Raw genomic sequence first — 20,329 nt, 5'->3', positions numbered from 1 at the left:
CGGCACTGGGTACCGCCTCCTCCTCCACCTAGCCACCCACTCCCAGAGGACACCCATGTGCGTGTGAGGAGCACACTACCCGGGATTTCTTACGCTGCCTTTTCACATCTCCTATCTGGTTTTCTCTCCTCTTCTCCCCCTGGTCTCTGCTGTTCCCGAGCTCGGGATCATGCATGTTGACATTATAACATGAAGAAAGCAGGCAACTCACTGTCACTGGGTCAGAGAATCTCTGGTTTGAAAGCGGAGTCACGGGGCAGAAGCCAAGAGGAAATCCGTCACGAAGCGCTGTCCGTACGACTTTCCACGCAGCCCAGTGCTGGGATTGGCTCGTGTGTCAAAAGGATGACTCGTCCTCTCAGCAATCGCTAGGAAAAAAGAACAGGGTTCAGGTCCCCCGCGCCTCATCGGCAGGTCCTCACGGCTTGCTGTATCTGTAGTTGCACTTTGCCCCCTACCTGTGTGACCCTGAGCGTGTGCACCCCACTCACTCCCACCTCACTGTGATCGCCTGTGGAATGGGTACAGCTGAAGCCAACAAGGCCCACCACCAATCCGCCCGTCAACAGTCACCACGTGCAGATGGCTGCACATGCTCCCAAGTCCAGGGATGGCGCCTCACAGCTTTCCAACCGAGGCCTGGCGAACTGCAGTCCAGCTTCTAACACTTTACCTTCTCTGTGGAGCAGAGCGTCTGGCTGATGCGTCAAGAATTTAACACAGGTGAGAAGTCCATCAATCCCCAATTCAGAGGCTATGACTTAAAAAAACCTCATCTTGAGGGAGAGGCCAGAGGGCCGTCAAGAAAAGAAGCCGGTGGACTGAAAGATGGGGAGTCATTTTGATGCCACAGAGTACCTCGAAACTTCATTAAGTCAAAACTCTAAATATATTCCCTCTAAAAGAAAGGAAGCTGAAATCCCAGCAGCTCGGAAGGCTGAGGCAGGAGGATCACCAGTTCAAAGCCTCAACAGCTTAGCGAGGCCCTAAGCAACTGAGAAAGACCCTGTCCTGTCTCTAAATAAAATACAGAAAAGGACGGGGGTGTGGCTCGGTGTTCCACGACCCTGGGTTATCTCCGGTTCCAAAAAAAAAATGAAACCAATAAATCAATCATAGAGCCTTCTGGAACCAGCTCCTCTTCAGGGAACTTCTCCTGAGGCAGACTTGGCCAAGCTCCTGCTCTGCTCAGAGGACACCGAGTCCCTGTCCAGCTGGAGGCCACGGTGACCTAAGAGGAATCCCTGCCAGAGTCAAAGGGAAGCAGGAAGCGTCTGCTCCGTGCCCCGGGATGCGGGAGTGCCCCCTTTCTCTCTGTGAGATCCTCCACCTGCATGGCCAGGATATGCAGGTCATTGGGGACCTAGCCGCATCCTCCCTACACTTTAGGGGTGGGGGGGCTTTTCTGCTTTGCTTCCTTCTTGGATAACTGGCTCTACTCGGCAGGTGGCTTCAATGGTGACCCTTAAGCTGTCATCGCCAGTGGACCTTTTCTCAAGACTCTTCCTGTGGATCTCAGTTCCCAAGGACAGACAGGCATGCCCCTCACTGCACTGGCCTCTGGCTGGGTATCAAATGGCATCCTGGGGTCAGGGTGGGTGCCAAGCCCAACTGGCCAAAGCTCAGCGGAGTCCTCTGCTTCCATGAGCAGCTGGGATATTTTTTCTGCCTACAGTGGAGTGACCCAGAAATGACCTCCAAAGTCACAGCTGGAGATCCCATTTACCAAGCATCTGCATCTTTGATTGAGGCCCAGGTACCCGGCCTTCCATGAGCGTGTGCAACAGGGGTCCCTTGTGCTGGGGCATGGCGCCTGTTGCTCTGCCACTGCACATTGTTTTAAAACTGACAGCGGTTGTGTGTGTTGGTGATCTTGTTTTCCCTGACCTTGGGGAAAACAAGATCACCCTTATTTCCAGTGGAGAACATGGTTTTGAGAAGAGGGAAAAAGAAGTTTCATCCACACACCAGGGGGGTAAAGTAAATCGGACCTCGGGACTGGCCCGGCAGCACATCTCAGAAACGGCTCTCTCTCAGGGCCACGAGCGAGTAAGGACCCCTGGCCCAGCACACCTGGAATGCGGTCTTTGATGCACCCCTGATGGGCAGAGTCACAGCTCTGGGACAGATGTCCCCTGTGTTTCTCCTTTACTAGCCAAGAAATAAAACTTCTTTTCCCCTTTTCTCAAAACCATGTTCTCATTATTGGATTGGCATCAGGAACAAGGACAGAGCTTTTGCTAACAAGTGGATTCTGGGAGGCACAGAGTTAGCACTGAAACTGCAGCTTCTGGGAGGAGCAGGGTGTGCCTCCAGAGGCCGATCCCGGGCTGGCTGGGAGGCAGGGCACCAGAGCCTAACGCCACTCCGCCTTACAGGGACACAGCCATGAACAGGAGCCACCTCTGCTAGGGAAGCCTCATTTGAAGCACACCTGGGTGGGGCTGTGAGCCTGGCCAGCCAGAAACATGGGTACAGTCCCCCCAGCAGGCTGTGCGTCCAGGCTCCGCTCTGTAACCTGGGAGCACATCCAGAGCCTCAGCTCGCCCAGGAATCACACGCAAAAGCAGCCCCCCTCCCCCTGCTGGCCTCTGGGAGTGCCTGGAGGGCAAGCCTGGGGGTCAGGGGCATCTTGCACCTCTCCTATGCCCCAAAGGGCTGGGTGACATCAGGGAAGGGCTAGCTGAAGGGAACCCTGGAGTCAGCGTCCTAACCCCACAGCCCATGGAGGAGGGTCCAGCACCCTCCCAGGCCCGGTGGGGAGACCCAGCCTTCAGCCTGACCTACAGTCCACAGAGATAAAGGGAGGGAAGTCCACGTGGTCAAGGACTAGAAGACCAGAGGGGTGCTCTGGAAAGTTCCATTCAAGACGGGTGGGGCGTCACCTCCTAGACCTGAAGGGAAGAGGTCCATTGTGCAGAGCACACAGCCAAGTCCAGTCACGAGGCTGGCCTGGGCCCTACGAGGAAGACAGGCTGGAGGTCCGTTTTCCATGAGGTGAGGGGAGCCGAGGCCCAGGGCTGCTGGCGGCCACTGCTTTCTTTTTAAAGAAGATGGCCGTCCACCCGAGTTGTGAGGCTGCAGACATGCGAACCCTGGGTCTGCCGCTGGGATCAAGCAGGGGGAAGGACTCTCCGAGGGTGAGCCACAGCAGGCCACCCCAGTGCCCCCCCAAGCAATCACAGAGCAGCGGTGCTCAGTGAGACCCCCAGCGGCCCAGGTCCACTGGTGGCAACCCCAGCCTGGCATCCAACTCCCTGCTGCTGGCCCCAGAAGGTCAGGAGGCTGTGCGACTCTGGGGTGTGATGGTTAATTTTATGTATCGATTTTGCAATGACCTTGCAAGGATGCTGGGTCACATTACCTAAGGCCAGGTCTGGGAGGAGTGTGAGGGTGAGATCGCATTTGAATTGGCGGAAGGAGGGGAGCAGATGGCCCTCCCAGTGGGGGTGGCATCCATCACTCAGCTGAGGGCCGGAGGAGGACAAAAGGACAGGGCTCCCCGGTGAGGGACTTCCTCCTGCCAGGAGCTGGGGCTCCAGCAGGCTCTTCCTGCCTCAGAGCTGAAGGGAAACGTCAGTGTCTCTATCTCAGGCCGGTGGCTTTGGGACTGGAACCCACACCATCAGCTGGACCTCCAGCGTGCTGACAGCAGGCCTGGGCACTTTCCAGCCTCGGCAGCTGTGTGGCCAGTTCCCGTACAAAGCCTTTTGTGGGCACGTGGCCTGTGGGCCCTGGTGCGCCCCGGTGCGTGCAGGGAGCCCCCGCCTCTCCTGGGCAGCTGTGAAGGATGTTCAAGCCTGGGATGTCGAGGTGGCAAAGGTTCTCTGCGTGCTTACAGAAGAGGTGCCAATCACGAAGAGGACTCGGAAGCCACCCACCTACCACAGAAGAGCGCGCAGAGGCGGGAAGCGGAGTCCCCAGCCACACAGCCCAGGGGGGACTTCTAAGCTGCTTGGATGAAGGTCGAGGCTATCTACCTGTCATTAGCAGAGTCCAACAGCTGGCTTCACCAGGGACGCCAGCATCCGACCCCTCTAAGAAAACTGTCAGAGGGACAGGCAAAGATCTGCACTCGAGGACCCACTCCCACGCGGGGTCCCCACACCCCCTCATACGCTGCTCCTGACAAACAACAAACACATCACAATAACAAAAGGAGCCATCTTTCAGTAGAGCGTGGGGGCAACTGGATGTCCATGTAGGGAGAGATGGGCCTAATGCCACACGAAGCAGTCAAACCCGGAGAGGTTACATAACTAAAGCTGAAAGGAATGCCGGTAAGACTTCCGGAAGAAACACTCTGATCTTGGACTGGTTCATTAATGTCAAACAGGACACACACACACACACACACACACACACACACCAGGCTGGGATGATACCCCTACATCTGACACAGGACAACTATCCAGACATGTAGAGGATCTCTACAAATCATGAAGAAAAGGAGCAAAACACCCGCCATTTTACAAACATAAACTGTGAACAGATATTTCACAAAAAGAAGATACCCAAATAGCAGCATGCCCAAGAAAGGTCAGCACCACCAGTCATCAGGGAAAGGCAAACACAGCAATCCTGAACCACCACTGTCACCCATGAGCGTGACCAAAATGAACCTGGAGACAACTCTAAGTGCTGCCAAGAACATGAAGCAGCGGGGTCCCGATTTCCGCACCCGCGGGCACGGCAGTAAGACAGCGCTGTGGAGGGCCGTGTCCTTGTTAGCAGTGGACCTAAGCGCTGTGACCCAGCAACCAGGCCTACACATGCCCATGTCCAAAACAAACAAGTGCCCGTGTCCACCCAGAGACACGGTGGAGTCGTTCACAGCAACAGGGCTCCTACTTTCCAAAAACAGTTCCCTGAGTCTGGGCCTGAACAGGAGAGAGAGACCGTCATTTGAAAAGGGAGTCGTTTACTCTGATAAAGGACTTGAGTAATAGGAGAGTAACAGTAAAAAAGCACAGAGAACTCCAAAGCACACAGGAAGAAGCCACCAAGGAAAAGCCCCCCAAGCGCAGGCTGAGCCCCGGGGCTTGCTGGTCAGGCACATCCACTCCAGTGACGGGAGGGAAAGTCCCTGTGGAGCCACATCAGCAGAGCACTTGACCTCCAACCTCTGCAACTCACCGGGCACCTGCCCTCTCCGTGGCCGGGAATGCTATCTGGCGGGTGGGCTCTGCCTCAAAACCACCAGGGGGCGTCCCAGGGGGAGGCGCTCTGCTAGGTGCCGCTGCCTGCTAAGCCAGGGCCCTGGACCAGGAGGGGAAAACCCTCCCCTAGTTCTCTAGCACCCTGTGCCAACCAGCCTGCAGGGTGGACCGCACAGGGAAAACATTCAAAGGGCCCAGATCCACGTTCTCCGTCACCAGAAAAGGGTGCATGGAGCTGAGAGGCCACGAACTGCTACACAACACAAGTGTCATCGAGAAGTTCCCATCCGCGGCAGGCTGGTGAGTGAAATGAGAGGCACACAGACACAGGCCACGGACACCACGCTGTCAGTCCCCGAGGAGACCGGTGTTGAGTGAAGAGCTAGGCCTGGCAGACAGCACGCAGAGATTCACCTAAAACGAAACCAGGCAACCCGCCCGCTGGATGCGCTGCTTTGCTGTACGTATAAACCTCATTAACATGTTTCGTTTAATTGAAAATGAATCTCATAACAGGTGACATCTTTCAGAGAACTGCCCAAATTTACTGTATGGCCACAAATCTGATTTGTTTGGTAATGCGCTTCATGGGCCAGTGGACCACAGAACAGGCCCCAGGAAACGAAACCCTGTCCACTCAAGCACTGGGGGCTGCTTTCACACACCAGCTGGCCAGAGATGGAAGGCAGGGCCCCTGACCCCATGGTGAGGTCTGCACCGTGACAATACCCCACGGTCAGATCAAGTCATCGCCGGCACCTCCCCTGATGCCCACTGATACCAGCTCTCGAGCGGCAGAGCAGGAGTCCCCTTGGTCACGTCAGGCAGCTGCTGAGATGGAAAGCAGGGGGAACTGGGACCAGAAGACTGTCCACATCCCGGCTCACTCTGACACGTGCCCAGCACTCTGCACCTATGTCCTCGTCTCCACACCGGGGCGGGCAGGGAGCACTGCAATGGTGACAGTCATTAGTTCTGTCATGCCTGACAGCCAAAGAACTGTGGTGACACTTGTTAATGTCCGCTGGGCCCTCTGCCCTCAAGTTCCGCCTCAGGGCCAACGTGGCCACCGCCCTTCCTGGTAGCAGACACACACGTAGTGGGGGCACTTCCTGTGAAGGGAGCCTGGCTCCTGGCTCTCTGTGCACACTTCAGGTCTCAGCTGAGGTCCGGGGCACACGCGGCAGGAGAGCCAACCTGGTGGCACCTCAGAGCACAGGAGCTTCCTGAGGGCCCACTGGGCTCCCTCAGTGGCTGCAGGAGGCGAGTTCTTCCCAGAGCCAGTTAAGGAGCCCAAGCCCCCAACAAGCATCCTCCTCAGTGGCTACATCCTGGGAACCCCCCGTTTCCACACACGCGGAACGAAACCCAGGGGTTCCAAGACGACCGGCCCTGTGGAAATAAGTGACCGAAACGTCTCTAACGGTGCCCCAGAGTGGCAGAGCATTCTCCACCACCACGTCCGATCATCGTTCAGCTCCGTGCCCAGGAGAAACGGCCTGAGCCTGGGAGGCAGGAGGAGCGCCCCCACACTGGGGATGTCCACACCACCATGATGTGGGGGGGGGGGTGGGGGGGGTGTTGAGCCCCGGGGCCCTCGACCACTGAGCCACATCCCCAACCCTTTTTTAACACGTTTTTATTTAGAGTCAGGGTCTCAATAAATTGCTCTCGGGCCTTGCTAAGTCGCTGAGGCTGGCTTTGAACTTGCCATCCTCCCACCTCGGCCGCCGCTAGGTTTGCCGTCGCAGTAGAGCCCGGTGGGTAACTCGGGTGACTTCCTTCCATGACAAAGTCATGGGCTCCACTACTGTGGCTCAGCCCCTGTTCAACCGTGGCCACCCACCCGCTAAAAATCCGCCTGCTCACGTCTAATCCCCGATGCCTCAGAAAGAGCTCGTCCCCACGAAAAGGAGAAATTTGGACACAGACTTGCACACAGAGAGAACGTCCTGGGAACATGACAGCAGAGACTGGGCCATGTGTCCACAAGCCAGGGAACACCAGGGTGGCCAGCAAAACGCCCTCAGGGAGGAGACAGCCTGCCTGCGGCAGATGCCCCTGAAGGATCCACCCGGCCCTCGCCTCAGTCCCCAGCTTCTGTCAAGTGGTGACTTCCTGGTGTTGAGCCTGCTACGCTGGTTTAGCCAGGATCCCCCACCCCAGCCAGGATCATCTCGCCCCTGCCGTCCTCATAACCCCCGCAGCAGCCCCCTCGCTGCTCCCCGACAGGCCCACGCTGCCCGGAGAAGGGAGCCCCATTCCCTGCGGAGATCTCTTCCTCAACTGAGTGAAGTCTGCTTGACCATTCACTCTCCAGCTCTGGGTTCTCCGCAGCAGGGCAGGGAGGGAACAGGGGGCTCCTGCCTGGATGTTCACGGGCAGCTGCGCTCCGGAGGCGGACAGGCAGAGGTGGGGAATCTGGAACAGCACATGAGCAGCTGGGACCTTGGCTGAGGGGGGCACCTGGGGCCCACAGTCCTTATCAGGGCTTAGAGGCCCCTAAGTCCTGCATCCGTCTCTCTGCAGCCAGGTGATAGGAATGGCCTCTCATCTTCGATCATGCCATCTCCAATCAATCCAACAGTGAAGAAGAGGGCCAGAGACTCGCGCAAACGTTATTGCTCCCAGAATCTGTGAATCTAGAGAGGGACGATCTCCTAAGGAAGGTCCCACTCTGTTGGGGATGCTGTGACAAAACATCATAGCCTGGGTGGCTTACGCAACAGATTTACTCCCTTGCAATTCCGGAGGCTGGAGTCTGAGATCAAGGTACGGCATGGCCGGGCTCTGGGAGGGCGGTGTCTCCTCGTTGTCTCCTCACATGGCACAGAGAGCGCTCTTCTTACAAGGGCACTAATCCCTTTGCAGGGGCCCCACCACATGATCTCTATCTAGTCACCTCCCAGAGGCCCCTCTCTAAATTCCGTCACTTCAGGGGTTAGCTAGGGCTTCAGCCTGTGCATTCAGGGGGAACACAATTCAGTCTGTTGCGCTCCTACTCTGCGCTCAGTCCTGGTGACTCCTCACGGACATCTCCTTGGATTTCCCTCAAGGGTCTGGAGGCCGACTCACCTCCCCTGACCCCTCCTACTGGGGAGCTACACTTGGCCTTACAGATTCGTGTTCTCTCCTGAACACGAGAAAGCACCCTCACCTGGCCCTGGACTGGATTCCATGAGTGTGCTGTACAGAGTACAGGCTCCGCCCTCGCTGCAACTGACCCTGGGCTGAAGCTTTCTCCATTTTCCAGGTGCCTTTACTTGCAACTCCCAACTCATGAGCGTCCAAGAACGTAACTCAGCATTTATCTGAAACCTGATAAACCTGAAGTATTCTTTTCTGAATGACCCAAATAACAGTGAACAAGGTTACTGCACAATTTTATGCATAGTGTTAAAAGGAAAAAACCTGGCGTCCAGGTCAGGCACAGTGGCGCACACCCGTAATCCCAGTGGCTCAGGAGGCTGAGGCAGGAGGATTGCGAGTTCAAAGCCAGCCTCAGCCACAGCGAGGCCCTAAGCAACTCAGTGAGACTCTTTCTCTAAATAAAATACACAATAGGGCTGGAGTTTTGGCTCAGTGGTGGAGTGTCCCTGGGTTCAATCCCCAGTATCCCCCCAAATAACATGATGCCCGTAGATTTAGAAAGGTCGATCCACCATGGGATTTTTCAGAAAACATGCTTTAATCAAGCCAATAAGCCAAGAATCAAAGTAGTGGGGTGTTTCTTCTGACGAAAAACAAGAAACCAAACTAATAACAACACAGCAAAAAAGGATCAGCAGAATGTCATTAGCAGGGTTACTAATGATCCTGCACAACCAGCCACGTTAAAAGAATATGAACGTTTTGTAAAAGCTCTTTGGTCGCCCTGGTCTGGTAAAATAAAGGGGGTGTCTTGAGCCACAAATAAAACACCTTAAAAACAAAAACCCAAGATTCTTTTTAAAGAGCACCTCCGGATTAGTCTGGAATCTCGCGGTTTTCATCAGATTGCCGCGGACGTCGGGCTGCTTGAGTCGGGTCCCACAAGGCACTCAGAGGTGACAGGGATTCGGTGTAGAGCCACAGGCTCAGGGGAAGGAACAGAGGGGTAGACCAGGAACCGTGGCCAACCCAGACTCCAGCAGCGGGAGGTGCCCTCCTCAGGCAGCAGGACAAGGAGACCCAGCTTCCAACTGCCCTGCGTGGGACCGTCCCAACTCCACGGGCTCAAACTCTTCAGAAGTTTGGCAGCCTTTAAGATGACAGCCCACGCTCTCTTGGCTCACGTTGTCCCCTCCTCTGCCCCAGGTGTCCCCCCCTGTCCTCGGGCTACGCCTGCTCCCTGTCAGCTCCCTGACCTTGGCCATGTTCTTCCCGCCCCGCCGGCCATCTTCTGGGGCCTTCTGCTCAGCCAGCTCTCCTTCCCTGCCAGCTCCTTCACGCCCAGGGTGCCCAGGGCGTCCGCGGCACCATCCTCACCCAACGCCTGGGATGGCGCTTCCTTAGTCTTCACCCACGGTCCCCTCGGCGGTCACCCCGAGGCCTGCTATCTCTATTTCCACCATGGTAACGTCTGCCGGCGCACAGGACTGGCCCACAGAAGCCAGGCGGAGAGTTCTGAGTGCACAGATGAGAGGTGAAGCCCCTCGGGCCTGCAGAAGCCAAACGATGCACCGTAGAGACGTGGAGTGTCCCCTCGCGGAAACCCTCTGGGCTCCTGGGCCTCTGCTCAGGGCCAAGCGGTCGCACAGCCACGCTCAGCGTGTTGGGCATTTGTGACTTCTGCATGTTTCTTAAGATGTCAATGGTTTCCGAGAAGAAAGGGAACCTGGCCCAAGTCCAGTGGAGGGACACCCTGCCCAAGCTTCGCCCCTGCTGTTGGCACAGAGGACGCGGGCAGGCAATGGGGGCGAGGGCACCAGCAGCCTTCAGAGCCTGTGCCCAGCCGCAGAGGCAGCTGCCGGCTTCCCGCAGCAGCGGGGGACGCTTTTGTCTCACCAGTCCCTCTCTCTTCTCTCTCTTGAAACGGAATCATGAAAAGCACGCAGAATCCATGAAAGACGTGTTTTCAAAGGCTCTTTACTCCAGCTGAGCAAGAAGCGAGCATAAAACGCAGCTCTGCCGACCCCACTGTGTACGAGGCGGCCGCAGGATCAGCACCGGAGCCCAGAATTTTCCTGGGAAGGTGTGTCTTACTTGGGAACTGTGCTTAACAGAGAACACAACACTAACAAGGGACCTGCCCATCAGGACAATTGCGTTGAAGGGGACTATTATTTTTGCCTTTTGATGGGCATCTGCCTTGGCAGGTGGCATTTCTCAAAGGTTGTCACATCTGTGTGAATCTGGCTGGAACAGTTGGGTTCAGCAAACAAGTGTCTATGTGAAGTCATGGCCTGGTTCCCCCAGCCCGCCTGGTGGCCAGCAGAGACTCTGAGCAGGAGCACATCTAGGAAGTATCGCTGGCCACTGCTCACGTCAAAGCCCACACAGACATGGACCCAGAAATCACATGGAGCCAACTATTTACAGTGGCCAGATGCTTGGACACAAACCAAGCCAACGTGAGGGTGCTTGCTCACCAGGGGTGGCTGTCCAGGTGGGAGGAGCCCAGTCCTCTGCTCCTCACAAACATGGTCCTCCCCTGTTGCTAGGGCCACCTGATGACAACAGACACAAAGTGAGATGTCCTGCCGCAGCACCCTGCCCCCCGTGGAGATCATCATGACACTGGGCCCCAAGAAGCACTCGGGGTCCAGTGTCATGATGATCCCCAGGGGGCAGGGTGCTCGGGAGGCCACAGACAGACAGCGCCCCTCTTCCCCAACCGAGGACAATCCTCCCCTTTTTAAAACAGCCCCAAAGAGGTGGTCTGGCCCCTCACAGCCAATCGTGGATGGCTAAATGTCCCCTTTTCTAACCTAGAAAATCCACTCTGCTCCAAGCACCTTCCAGTCCTGCTGAAAGAGGAAGCCAGGCACAAGGGCTCCCACAGGAGGAGTCCGCGAGCTGCCGGCCTCGAGAGGTGTCCCAGGTGGGGCAGCAACTGAGGAGCCTGGGAACGCAGGGCGCGGAAGAGAGCCAGGCCAGGGACCTCTGCGGGGGTTCCCCCTAGAAAGGGAACCAGGGAGACGTGCAGTTCCGGGCTGTGAAGAGATTCAGCTGACTGATGTGACGAGATTCGCCAGATTCGCCACGGGGGTTTTATGTCAGCCACGGCTGTCACCAGCTGTCACCGGGCTGTTCCCTCACTCTGCAGGGCTTGGCCTCTCCCTTCAGAGGGGCGGGGAGCACACACAGAAGGCACCAGACAGGTAATGGCCCTTGGGAGGGGGCTGAAGTGCAGGAGGAAACCTCCCTCAATGACTAGAAAGGAGGAGGGAGGAGCTTCCAGTGGCCCTCGGTTTAGGGCTTTGAAAAAAGTGCAGCCTCCCGCGGCACCCTTTCAAAGTTTAATTTGGAAAGTACGTGCCGGCCCCTGGGCACTCAGTCCACAGTGACCGTCCCAGAGATGCAGGGCAGCGTGACACAGGCCCTCGAGGGAAGGCTCTCCCGAGGAGCACAGGCACTAGGGAGAAGACACCCGCGGGAGACGGTCATGAGAAGAGCCGGTTCCACTCGGGAGGACGAGTGGGCCCGGCTGCACAGCTCTGACCCTGTGGGAGCCCGGAAGGCCTTGCACCCGCCTCCTGGGCACGCTCTGTGTGCCATCAGATCCCCAGTCTCCAGGAACGGGGAAGTGCAGACCCGGCAGCAAGGTGCCGTGCCTTTCTCTGCAGGCACCTTAGGATGCAAAACTGCAGCGAGCAACCCCCCCAGGCCACTCAGACCTCCTCTCCTCCGCAGGAAGACAGTGGATGGGGGGGGGGCCTCTTGGGAAGTTTTGATTCCAGGGTCCCACAATTCTGCAGAGAAGGAGGAGCTGGTTGGACCAAGAACCCTGGCTGAAGAAAGGCAATTGTCAAAAGCCGGTGTGCCCACAGCCCCTCAAGGACATGGGCCATGCCTTCTGTAACCCCAGGGAGCCATCCTCCATGATGCTGGACCTGGGGCTGGCCAGAGTCAGGAGGGGTCAGGGCCTCTGTCTTCCCTCTGTCCTGTCTTCTCCTGACCAGAGGCACATCTCTCCGCTCAGTTCCTCCATCAGAGCCCCCCAGCAGAGCTGCGGTTCTCATGGGTTCTCAGCTGCACACCCTCTCTCAGCTCTCTGGGCCAGGGCGTGGTCTCTCATTGTTTTTAATCCCCGAGATCTTCGCTCTACTAATCATTTAAGAAGGTTGGCATGTCTGTAATGCAGTCATTCCTATACATTAAGCACCATTAAGTATTTTAAAGGCACTTTCTCAATGAACTTCACAGTGACTCCATGGGTCATTTCCACTCTGACTTTAAGCATAAGTCACTGAAACTTGGAGACATGGAGCAGAAACTGCTCAGCTGTAAACATCCTGGTATTTGACTGCTGTGGCATATGACAGGTCACCCCCACAGGTGGCATTCTCAGAAGCCCTTCCTCGGGTCCCCAGCATAAAATGTCCCATCCTAATTGTTGGGACAAATTAAGAGAAAACAGAAGGTATAGTCCCAGTCTGAGCAAGAACCCAAGACGTTGACCCTGAACCTAGAGACCTCTCTGCTGGGCCAGATTCAAATCTGAGCCGGGCATTGCCAAGAGACTCCGCTCAGACTTCCAACCCGGCCAAGCCAGGCCTTCTCTGCAGATGTGCGTGGTCAACAGCACAACAGCCAGCACCGGACAGCTCAGGGCCCAGAAGGCAGCCCTGGGCAGGCGGAGCCAACCGTCACAACCAGTGGTGGCCAATGCAGCTAAGTGAGTGATAAATGGCATCTGGCAGACAGCCATGTCCCTAAACTTCACCTGCTCCCCAAATTCTCCCACCCTCTGACCAGCCCCTTCCTCCCATCCGACCCGGGAGCTCACACCCACATTCCTTTCTCATTGTCCTCCATTTCCAACCTTCTTCCACTTCTCAGGACAACAACCAAGCGAGACTTTTTCAAAGCCTGTGCCACAATTCCATGACTGTGTCTTAAAGTCAACTTAATAAGACGAGATGCTGAAAATGAGACATCAGACAGCGCAGGGACCAGGGAAGGCCAAGAGGGGTGGCCAGAGGCGAGGGCCAGTTCACCACACAGAAGGGATTCACCGTGGTTCAAAGGGGCCGAGAGCCATTGACACACCCGGGTAGCCCTGTGCAGTCAGCCCTGCCCACTGATCATCAAGATGTAACCCCATGCCCGGGGTCCACCACCGACTCCATTCTGAACCATTTGACGTGAATCAGGCCCTGAGCCTCTGTTTCCTCAAACAGAAAACACGGAAGGTGATACTTGAACCACAGGATTGCCTAGAGGGCAAAGGTAAACAAACATATTTGAAAGCAATTTTTAAAGCAGGAAGAAGCCCTCTCATGTCAACACTTCCTACCTTAAATCAACACGTTTGCACACTTGGAACCTTGATTCTAGAACAAAAAGTTCCATCCTGAGAAAGGGATTTCTGCATCATCCCAGGAGGAAACCAGGATCACTGAAGGGCTCCTTCACCCACAGGATGGCAAGGGCTTCAGGGATGTGTCTATAGTCCTCTTAAGAAAGCAAAGGCTGGGGCTGGGGTGGGGCTCCGTGCTAGAGCCCTTGCCTAGCACCTGTGAGGCCCTGGGTTCAATCCTCAGCACCTCATAGAAACAAATAAAGGGTCCATCTACAACTAAACAAATAGTTAAAAGAAAGAAAGAAAGCAAATGCTAATAGAAAACCAATTTCATAATCGCCACTTGTGCAAGAATATTGTGCAGGCTACAGGTACTGGTAGCCAGTTCACAGCCTAGGACCTGTCAAAGTGCTCCCACAGCAATATTCTGCTAACCGCCTTGGACTTCCAGGTTTCATACAAGTACACACTCAAGGAAAGTCATTGTCATCGCACATAACAATGGCACGAATTTCAACTGACCTTTCCCCCTTGCACCCCTCGTTTCGTGGCTCCCTATGACCAAGGGATCAAGGTGCAAGAGCTGGGCAAAGCCCACCCTGGGAACTTCAAGGAGGAAGCTGTCCACATCACGGCCCGCTCTAGATGATCCAGGCAGCCTCTCCTGCTACGCAGAGCCCACTCAGCCCACTAACAGAAAAGCACAATGGCCACTTCCCAGTGGCCACCTCTGGGTCAGGAAAGAAGTGGCCTAGAAGGACGGGGTGTTGTATCTGCCTTCTACCCACCCTCAGGAGTACAGGAAGCCCAGGACCTCGCTCAGGGGGACGGAAGCCAGGGAGTGTGCAGATACTTGCTGAATAAATCATCTGAAACGGACAGTTTCAGCCTCGTAACTGTGAGGTGAAGGCCAGAGCCTCCCAGGACCACTGAGCTCCCGGGCCCTGCCCACGCATTCCTCCCAGGAGGACACCTCCGTCCCTGGGCTCAGAAGGATCCTCAAGCCCATCCTGTGGGATCCGGGTTTGTGACGGGTGGGGGGCTGTTCCAATGACAACATGGATTAACAGAGAGCAGTGTAAACGGCACAGGTTTTCCTGTGGATGACAGCCACGTCCTACAGCACTTCTGCTTTCGGAGTTACTGCAATTCAGAAATTCACTCCCTGCAAGCGTTTTAAATACCCTTCCTCGATCACCTGACCTGACTGCGGAATGCATGAGACCCTTCCTCCATCACCCTTCCCACTCCTACTTCCTTTCCATTCCAGACCAAGCTTCCAGAACAGACAGCCTGCGGCCATCACTTGGACTGCCTCCTGCTGAAATCTCTGTGAAATCCTGTGTCCACCCACGCCCATTCCTTCTCTGAGACCATGCACCGAAGGTCAGGGAGCAGCTGTGAGTCAGAAGGAGCTAGCCCTGGAATACCCACGGCCTCTTCTCCTGATCTCTCAGGAGCGCTGGCCTGTTCTAGACACAGGAACAGGGTGACAGAGAGGACAGAGATTTCTGAGAAGGGCAGAGGCCACAATAGGACAGAGCTATGAGGACCAAGGAAAAGTCCAGCAAGGACTGGGTGGCAACTGTGGGCAGGTAAAACTTGATTAATAGATTAAAGATTTTGATAGGTGTGAAGACCAGCGTCTACCTGTGTGAGCCAGCTTTTCGTTACTGCGTCCCAACAACGTGACAAGAACAACTTAGAGGAGGAAAAGTTTATTCTGGCTCCTGGCTTCAGAGGTTCAGTCCACGGAGGGTCCCCTCCACAGCCGGGGGCCTGAGGTGAGGCAGAGGTCCCGGCAGAGGGTGTGGTGGAGGATGCTTCAGTTCACGAATCCAGGAAGCAGAGAGAGCGCGAGATGTCAGGGGGGAAAGACAAACCCAGAGGTCACCCCTGGTAACCTCCTTCCTCCAGCCACACCTACCTGCCTACAGTTACCACCCAATTAATCCGGATTAACCCACCGATCAGGTTACAGCTCTCCTGTCTCCTAACTTCACCTTTTCTCACACGGGAGCTTTGGAAGAACACTTCTTATCTAAGCCACAACATTCCACTCTGGCCTCCAAAAGATCACGCCCATCTCACAGTGAGAAATGTTTAGTCCATCTCCAAGGTCCCCACAGGCTTCACACTTCAGCAGTGACACAAGTCCAAGTCCAGAGTGTCATCTGAGACTCCTGTGAGCCCCAGGGAAACATCAAAAGCAAGTCACATATAACTCATACATTGGCACAGAGTGAACATTTCCACTCCAAAAAGGAGAAATAGGCACATAGAAAGAATGGATAAGACCAGAGGAAGACCAAACTCCACCTGGGCAAACAAGCCCGGGGCTCCACATTCAGCACCCGGGACCCCCAGCATCCTGCTAGTCTCTCCCCCAGGCTGCAAAACTCACCCCTGTGGCCTTGCTGGGTGCAGCTCACATGGACTCTCTCTCAGCTTGTTGCTGTGGCTTTCCTCAGCCGACAGTCCACCTTACTGGCATCTCTTCATCTTGCAGGCCTCCACTGCCACAGTGGCTTCCTTCTCCAATGTTGAGAGCCACAGTTGAGTCAGAATGACACCTGGCTTTTTGCTAGAGGGAATGGTTGAAAGGTGACTGGCTCTGGGATTAGGGCGGATCCTGCTGGGAATAGGGCGGCTCCAGGATTAGGGCGGATCCTGCTGCCTGGGGAGCCCGCTACTTTGGAGTTCCCGGTTGAGTTCTCCTGGGGATCTGAGAGAATTGGCGTGCACGGAGCCCGGTGGAGGCAGTGTGGAGAGTGCCGGTGAGAGTTGGGGAATAAAGAGCTGCTGTTTGGACCTACAATGCTGGGTGGCGGCTCGGCTATTTGTGCCCAGCCAGACGGCAGCACTCAAAATTTAGGCCTCCATCTCTCAGGGGCCACCCGCAGGAACTCTGACCCCACTGCCCTTTGCTCAGCCTCCCAGGCCTTCCTTTGAAATCCAAGTGAAGCCTCATGCCTGCTACCTCCAGCATCCTGCACTCCTGCACCAGGTGGATGACACCAAGTTCTGCCAACACCTTGAGCAGCAGCCAGGCCTCCTTGGAACATGACTACTGTGGCCTCCCGCCTGGGTGGCTGAGCAGGATGAAACAACTTCCTAGTCCCCAGGACACCCCCACCCCAGGCAAGCAGCTGCTCCCATGTTGTCTTCTCAAAGAGAACTCTTACTTTCATACTCTTGAGTCTACAATGGGTTGATCCCGCCAATCCCTGAGATGCCCTCAAGCCAAATTACCAAATGTCTGTATGTAAAGTACTTAGGAACCCTTTAGTGGCTATAAAGTCTTCAGTGACCACACTTTCTTGTGCCCCAGTTTTACATGAATTTTTCTGGCCAAATTGAATGTTTTTAAAAATTTTTTTGCTCTGCTTTCTACTCCTGGTTATCACAGTAAACTTGGCTAAAAGCCACAGCCATCCTTATGCCTAAATGCTAAAAGCTCCTTTGAAATTTCCTTTACCAGATTAATTTGTCCATCTCCTTGAAATTCAGCCTCACAGAAAGTCTCAGGACCCAGGCAAAACGTAGACAATTTCTTTGCCAGAACATCACACGAACGGCCTCTAGTTCATTCCAGTGGTCCTCCTTCCCCTCTGAAAACTCAGGCGCACGGACTTCACTGTCTGTCGGCCCGCAGACATTCTGGTCTTCTGAGTCCCCGCAGAATCGCCCGATAAGCTCTGTACAACACTCTGCGTCTCCGTCTCCTCCAGCCTGCGTCTCCAGACTTGGCCAAACTCTGCCCCCAAACTGGCTCCAAATGCCAGTCCAGATGGTCGGGCTGGTCACAGCCAAGGCCCCATTTCTGGATACCCATTTTTGTCTTAGTCAGTTTCCCATTACTGCAAAGGACTTAGGTCTGAAAAGAACTTGGAGAGCAGAGGTTTGTTTCAGCTCACAGTTTCAGAGGTTCAGTCCCCGGTCAGCACCTCCATAGCTCTGGGCCCAGGATGAGGCAGAGCATCATGGCGGAAGGGCCTGGCGGGGGAAGCTGCTCAGCTCATGACAGCAGGAAGCAGAGAGGGGGTGCCAGGGACGAGACCCCAAGGGCCAGCCCCCAGTGGCCTGCTTCCTCAGTCACACCCACCTGTCTATAGTTACCGCTGGTCAATCCATTCCAGCGGGTTAACCCCCTACTGGGTCACAGCTCTCACAACCTGATCATTCCACCTCTGAGTGTTCTTGCTCTGTCTCACACGTGAGCTTCTGGGAACAGGCCTCATATCCACACCATGACATGGTCTTTGGTGTTCTTTGCAAGATGAGTGCCTTTTAGAATGTCAGACTGGACACACAGCAGGTGAGACTTTGAAAGAGGCAACGTGGGGAGAGCCACCAGGCCTGGCTCTGTGAGCTTTACCTCTCATGATCTGTCTTCCTCATGCTTCGGACCAAACTTTTCTTCTTGTGATTATAAACGTCCTTGGCTTTATGTGGACTAATTTCTCTTTTCTTTCTCCTCCCTGAATTTTTACTCAAACTCTCCTATGTGGCCTCTTCTTCTTCCTGCTGGTCTCTCTGCTTGGCTGACATGTCTCCCTTACCCACAGCTACGATCACGCATCCGGCAGCCTCAATCCTACTCTCCTGGGCACCCTTTGCCAACCTCACATCTACAGATCCAAAGGGCATCCCAGGAACACCTCCAATCCCGCTCCTCCTTTCAGGAAGAAGGGCCTAGACTCCACCAAGTGGCATACGCAGCAGACCCACCCATTGCCACCACCGCTGCTTGCAGCCCGCAGACTCACCCTCCACTCCCGCCCTCACCTCCGCTCCTGCCTCCGGGCTGCCAGTGAGAACGGCTCCCTCCACACGTCTGACAGTGTCGCCCCAACACTGAAACTTCCCATCGACAGCCCCTCGGCCCACAGCGCACACACTCCACTGAGCCTCGAGCTAAAGTCCTCTGAACACACCACCTTGTTTCACACTTTGGGACTGTTTTCTCTGTCCTGACTGCCCCAGGTCTACCCGGTAGTCTCCTCTTAATCCCCTTGAGCCACCTCAAACTTTGCCCCGTCAATGAAATCTGCCTGACATCTCCCCTAAAAGTAGGCTTGACCAGCATCCCTCTCCATGGCAACAACCGGACTCCTGGAATATACACACCTCTGTGTTGTGCATCATGTCGCAGACAACTGGTTGACGTCTCTCTTCTTCACTGCAAGTGGCTTAGGCACAGGAATTGTGTTAGGACATTTATTTAAATCTCAACACCCCATATGGTACATTTCACATAATAGATGCTCAATAAAAATTTACTGGGTGAATTAACGGATACTTACTGTTGAGGACTGAATTGTGTCCCCCTCAAATTCATATGCCAAAGGCCTAACTCCCAGCACCTCCCTACGTGGTCCTATTTGGTTGCTGATATAATCTGTTAAAAGAGGTCTCACTGGAGGGGAGCACTCGTCCAGTAGGACTGGTGTCCTTTTAATCAGGGGAACACACAGAACGCCAGGTGGAGATGGCAGCAGAGATGGAGGAGCCGTTTCCTCTGACAGAGCCTTCCTTGTACGACCCCGCGGACACCTTGCTCCAGACCTCTGGCCCCCAGAACTGTGAGTGAAGCCACCCAGTCTGTGCCAGTTGGTTGCAGCAGCCCTAACAAACCGATACACTCGTGAAATTCAATGAGGTTGAGCGACTTAATAAATGGCTCATAGCAGTCATGACCTGAATCTCTTCTGCCAACTTTCTAAGCGGCGACTTCGACAGCACATTCCATTCTGTCGGGAAGCACTTCCTCCCTTCTCTAGGAATATTTTTAAAGAAAAAAAAAAAAGTGGGTTTTTTTTTCCCCACAATAAGCTTTCTTCATCAGGTTTGTACTTGGGTCTAGAAACACTCTGGTGACAGTCATCAAAGAGAAGACAAACGGTTAAATTAAAGGCACCAAGACAGCTGGGAGCTATTTCCAGGGGCTGAGCCTCCACCCTTTCCCCTGCAGTCGCTGTCTGGTCTCACCTCCCAGGACCGACTGCTCACCTCGGCCACCTCAGCCAGCCACAGCTTTGCGCTGATCCACACAAACTACCTTCCCGCAGCCAAGACAGCCCGGCCGGAAAGGCAACTCTAACATGCAGATGTCACCCAGAGGGACGCAAGTCACCTCCATGGGTCTTTCCCTGTTTCTCACTTGAAAGCACAAAGCCAGCACAGATGCCACCGACCGAGGCCGGAAGAGAGGGAGAGAGGGAGAGGGAGGGAGACAGACTTCACTCACCGGGGTCTCCAAGTCCCCATTCCCAGCAGTTCTGAGTGAGTCCCGGAGGTGGCAGGAATGTGGCTGAGACGGTCAAAGCGGGTATTGCCGGAGCGAAACACTGCCCCTCCAGCTCCGCTCACACACGACTCCCTCCAGATCTGGCTGCAAAGACATTGCTTTTCCTAAGATAACTTTGGCAGGAAATCCACAGATTCTAATGTGACATGATTCACAGCTATAACATATGACACTTTTTCAAAGCTCGTTAAAATGGTTAAACATTGATAGGTTTGTTGGAGAGTCCTCCTGTTTCATTTAAAGACGCCTCTTAATTTTTTCACAGGTATCTGGCTTTGCGGGCTGGTTGTTACAGAACAGGCTCCACTGTTTTCCCATAAAAACAAAACTGCGATTTGCTCTACGACTTTATTGAAGACACATATTCTACTCGAATTTTAAACATCAGGTGGGAAAACAAAACTCCAAGTTTAT

The 20,329-nt window shown here is 54.9% G+C and overlaps 1 protein-coding gene across 5 annotated transcripts in view; it reads right to left on the bottom strand.

Moving 5' to 3' along the window:
* Positions 1-20,329, bottom strand: part of B3galt5 (beta-1,3-galactosyltransferase 5) — an 89,097-nt gene that overhangs the window by 10,008 nt on the left and 58,760 nt on the right. For 4 of the 5 annotated variants that reach the window (XM_040287048.2, XM_005323587.5, XM_078044658.1 and 1 more), the window contains exon 2: positions 212-368. The gene's annotated coding sequence lies outside the window, so the exon portion shown is untranslated. Of the gene's footprint in view, positions 1-211; positions 369-19,855; positions 20,000-20,329 lie in introns of all 5 variants that reach the window. The other variant, XM_078044659.1, reaches the window with a different exon arrangement.

Source organism: Ictidomys tridecemlineatus, chromosome 3 (genome assembly GCF_052094955.1).
Source record: "Ictidomys tridecemlineatus isolate mIctTri1 chromosome 3, mIctTri1.hap1, whole genome shotgun sequence".
NCBI lineage: Eukaryota > Metazoa > Chordata > Mammalia > Rodentia > Sciuridae > Ictidomys > Ictidomys tridecemlineatus.
This window is presented reverse-complemented; position numbering and strand designations above follow the sequence as displayed.